This window comes from Pinus tabuliformis, chromosome 4_2 (genome assembly GCF_031772625.1).
Source record: "Pinus tabuliformis cultivar Carrire ecotype Pingquan chromosome 4_2, CPIR1, whole genome shotgun sequence".
NCBI lineage: Eukaryota > Viridiplantae > Streptophyta > Pinopsida > Pinales > Pinaceae > Pinus > Pinus tabuliformis.
Genome location: NC_142304.1, coordinates 503,273,503 through 503,278,998, shown reverse-complemented (window position 1 = coordinate 503,278,998; position 5,496 = coordinate 503,273,503).

Below are 5,496 nucleotides of genomic sequence, written 5' to 3'. Positions count from 1 at the left end.
TATTTCAGTCTCAGATTCATTACTTGGAACATGTTAATTCCAAGGAAGGTATAGTAGTGGATCCAAAAAATATCAAGGCTATAATGGAGTGGCCAACTCCAAGGAATGTGGATGAGGTCAAATCATTCATGGGATTGGCAGGTTATTATAGGCGAATCATCGAGATATTCTCCAAGATTGGCTATCCTATAACATATTTGCAAAGGAAAGGTAAGAAGTTTGAATGGAATGAGGAGTGTGTAGCTAATTTTGATCAATTGAATCCCTTACTTACCAATGCTCTAGTTTTGAAAATTGTGGAACTTGATAAGCAATTTTTGTTTTTCACAGATGCTTACAGGGAAGGACTTGGTGGATTCATGATGAAATAAGGGAAGGTGGTTTGCTAGGAATCAAGTAAGTTGAATGAGCATGAGAAAAACTATGTGAATCATGATCTTGAGTTGGCAGCTATCATTCATGCATTAAATGTGTGGAGACATTATCTTCCTAGTAGGAGGTTCATCTTAATGAGTGATCACAGAGGACTCAGGTAATTTTTTTACCAACCTAATCTAAAATCAAAGAAAGCAAGATTATTGGGCACTCTCAGTGAGTTTGATTTTGAGATCAAGTACATTAAGGGCAAGGAGAATTAGGTTGCAGATGCTCTTAAAAGGAGAGTGCAAACGAATCATATTTTAGTTGTGAGATCTTATGGGACAAACTTGCAGGAGTAGATCTTACATGAATGGAAACATGATGAGAAGTACTAGAAGATGAAGTAGAGATTGCAAAAATAAGGTGAAGGTGATGGGGATGAGGAGTATCACCTCACAACAGATGGCTTGGTCAGATTCAAGAGAATAATATATATACCAGATAGGAGTGAGTTGAGGAAGCTTATGTTGAGAAATTTTCATTTCAAGTCATATTGAGAACACCGAGGATACCAGAGGACTTTGAAAACTCTCAAGAAATTCTACTATTGATTGAATTTGAAGAAAGAGGTGCCCAAGTTTGTTTTAAGGTGCCTAATTGTTAGCAAGTGAAAGATGAATGCAAACATCCAACTGGTCTATCACTACATATTCCATTCCATAATAGAAATGGGAGGTCATTTCCCTGGTAGGGGTTTAGGGGCATGCCCCTGAAGCTAAAAATAGATGAAATTTTTCCTTGTAAAATATTGTAATTTCGTACTCAATCTGTTTTTTTCATTAAGAAAATGAAGTAACGGTATAAGTTATGTTTAACTTAGGTTTTTTTCCATAAAAGTCAACCCCTCAATTTATATGAGGGAAATTTATAGCGGTTGTATGTATGTGTATGTGTATTATGAGTGAGAAAGAGAGAGGAGATGGTGTGAGAGAAAAGAGGAAATTACAACAGATCTATTGTAGGTTCTATCTCTTCATTTTGATGGATAATATAAAGGAAGGACTAGTTTTTTCTTTGCAAACGTAGCCTAATTTGGGTGAACCACGTAAATTCGTGTTTCTCTTGTTTTATGTGTTTTATTTGTTTGTGTTTCTGCAATATTTTATGCGTTCCATTGCTCTGTAATATATAATTTTCTAACATCAACACCCTGTACATATATTTTAAGAAATGAAACATGTAAAACATCATGGACGTTCATTGATGGAGGCAAAACAATTTTGTAAGAAGGCTAGTCCAATCCTCTCAAGGATCCCGAAAGGTGCACAATACTAAGGTGCCAACTTGGCACATGACCCAAGATTTAAGGATCTATTCTCTAGCTTGATGCAAAAGTGCACAAGATCCCCAACCGAAAACTCCTTGAATGCTCTATGTTGATCCACATAACTCTTCTTCTAGTTGTGCAGGGCCTTCAAATTCCTCTCGATAACCTACATCTACTACTCCATCTCTACCAACATAGCTAGTCTAATCAAACCCTATTGACTGGATCACTCCAGCGAATAGGTGTATTAAAAATATACCCATAGAGAGCCTTAAATGGAGTCATCTTCAAGGATCCTTGATATCCATTATTATAAGAAAATTCCACCAGTGGAAGAAACTCCTCTCACTTACTTTGTTGATGCATGACATACATCCTCAATATATCCTCAAGGACCATGCTAACCCTGCCTATTTGTCCATCTGTTTGAAACCGATAGGTTGTATTGAAAGCTAACTCTATCCCCAAGCCTACAAACAACTCCTTCCAAAACTTGAAAATGAACTTGGCTTCTCTATCTGATATAATCCTATTTGGAACTCCATGGAACCTAACTATCTCCCTGATGAAGATCTGAGATACTTCACTAACTAAACTAGTATAATTTAGCACAATTAGGTCAGCTACCTTGCTCAGCATGTAAACCACAAACATGATGGAATCATGTTCCCTCGATGTCCTAGGAAATACTGTAATGAATTCCATGTAAATTACCTCCCATTTCCATTTGAGAATTAGAATAGGCTCCTATAAACCAGTTGGATGTTTGCATTCAAATTTCACATCTTGGTAATCTAAACAATTGGCAACAAACTCAACCACCTCTTTCTTCAAATTCAACCATTAGTATAACTTCTTAACAATTCTCAAAGTTTTCTAGTATCCTGGGTGGCCTAAGTATGGATTGACATGAAACTATCTCAAACTAAGCTTCTTTAACTCACTGATATCTAGCACACAGATGCCTCTCTACATGCAAGATATGCTCCCATAAATATATCCCATAAGATCTCATAGGTGAAATATGATTCACCTACATTCTCCTACTAAGAGCATCCGCAACCCTTTTCTTCTTTCCCTTCATGTATCTAATCTAAAAATCAAACTCACTCAGAGTAGCCAACCATCCAAATTTACTGGAATTTATATTAGGCTGGCAAAAAAGTACCTCAGTCCACTATGATCACTCATCAAGATGAACGTCTTGCCAAGGAGATAATGTCTCCACATCTTCAATGCCTGAATCATGGTAGCCAACACAAGATCATGAGTCTCATAGTTCTTCTATGTTCATTCATCTTCCTTGATTCATAGAAAACCACCTGCTCTTCCTGTATCATGACTCCACCGAGTCCTTCCTTGCATGCATTTGTACAAACCATAAACTCCTTATCATGATCTGTAATCTTCAGAACTAGATAATTTGTAAACAAATGCTTGAATGATCAAAGTTAGAACTCATCAATCCATTCAAAATTATTTCATTTCTTCTGTAAGGATGTAATAAAATAAAAAAATATTGGAAAAGTTCTTGATGAACCACTTGTTATAATGTGATAGTCCCATGAATTAATTGATTTCATCCACATTCCTTGGAGCTGGACACTCCATAATCGCTTTAATATTTTATGGATCCACTATTAGCCCTATCTTGGCAACAACATGGCCCGGGTAACGAATCTAAGACTAAAATAAATTGCATATGCTAAACTTGGAATATAACTTATGCTCTCTCAACAATCTTAACACTAATACGAGGTTCTCTACATGCTCCTCCTCATTCTTTGAATAGACCAACATGTTATCAACAAATAATATCACAAAATTATCTAGATAAGGACACAACACATTGTTCATCAAACACATGAAGATGGTTGGAGCATTCATAACTGTTGGCATTATGATACATATGTTGTACTTGATGGCAACCCACTCATCTCAGATGATAAATTATAGTGCAGAAAAGTTCACACACTTATATGCAGAGAAAAGTTTATTTCATGTAGAGAAAAGTTCACGCACTTTTATGCAGAGAAAAGTTTATTTCATGTAGAGAAAAGTTCACGCACTTTTATGCAGAGAAAAGTTTATTTCATGTAGAGAAAAGTTCACACACTTTTATGCAAGAGAAAAGTTTATTTCATGTAGAGAAAAGTTCACGCACTTTTATGCAGAGAAAAGTTTATTTCATGTAGAGAAAAAGTTCACGCACTTTCATGCAGAGAAAAGTTCCTTTCATGAAGAGAAAATTTCACGCACTTTCATGGTTGGCTCATGGTATTAGTCCGACAGTTTTTGATCCTATGGTTTTGGTCCATGGTATTGCATCCAAAAGTGTTGATCTCACGCACTTTCATGGTTGGTTCATGGTATTAGTGATGAGCCCCAAATTTGGTAACATTTTGGGCTCATTTGGCCTCACTACCCTTGCTCAACCCTTAATTTTTCATGACTTATGCATCATTTTTTAGTATATTTATGTTATTTGTACGAATGAAGGGCAGTCACTATTCCTAGGTGGCTAATACATGTTTATTTCAGGTTTTTTGATATTAAATGGAGCAAAACCACGCAGATGAAGGCTAGGAGATAGCCAAGGTGGCATTGAGGTTTTGTAGGAAGGTTGTCCACGCCATTGAATGGCCTTCCTCGTGATCTCCACCCACAACTCCGAGCTCCAACAGCTTTCACCACCGAGCTGGAAGGCAGCCAATGGATTCTAAGGGAACATCAGTTTACTTTTAGTTGGTCAGCCAAGCCCCACTAATTTAGGAGGCCAGCTTGGCCCTCATAATGTATAAATATTGAGGTTGTAGCCTTCGATGGAGACTTTTGAACCTTTGTTGCAGATTCTGAATTACGAGCTATAGCTCTGTTTTGCTTTTTGTAAGCCATTTTTGGCATGTTATGAGACTGATGACTATTATATTTTAATAAAAGGCAGGCAAATTTGAGTTCAACTCTGAGTTCTTAGAGGAGCTATAGCTCTCAGGGTTGGGCCCAACCTGAGAGCAATAGACCTCCTTTCTTTGTATTGTTACTTTTCTTTCAACATTGTATTTCTTTCCCTTTACATGCATTTGGAAACACAGTTTGCTGAGTTGAATTTCTTGATGTGATTAAGTAGGTTAGTTTTATGGATAAAGTTGCTTTCAGTAGTTTAGATTAGAGTTAATCAGAGCTCCAAAAAAGGGTTGATTGCACACTCACTTCCACCTCTTTTTAGAGATTGGGAGTGCAGACCATGCCAACTACCAAAAACATAGTTTTACATGCAAGCTTTAACGTAATATTTCCGTTTGTAGAAGTGTCCATGCATTTAGATCTTGAGCAATAACTCTTTGTTTCAGCACCATGCACGATTTTCCGTTAAAAACGACATTGCTGTTCTTTGGTTTCTAATAAAACGGTTAGAGTAGGTTGATGACATTTCGGTTATACGCAAGACAGGGGTGATTTGTTTCATTTACACTGCGCAACACCACTCCATCGTTTCCTTATCCTTCTAAGCTGTACCTAGGCCATCTACTTATCTCCCATTTAGATCATTTGCCTCCCAACTCTTCTATTATCCACGTTGTTTTATCTTTTCGGACTTCCATTACCTCTACCCTCCTCTAGACCAACCAGCTTTACACACCCCCTCTCCATCTCACCTCTCTGTCCATAAGCCATTACAAGCTCCCCTCCTACCTCCCTATCCACCCACCCAGCTCATTCACTCATCCATCACCCAAAACTCCAATTGCAGAACATCCTGTGGAAATTACGGGACTTCCTGTAGAAATCCTGAACTTCCTGTAGAATCC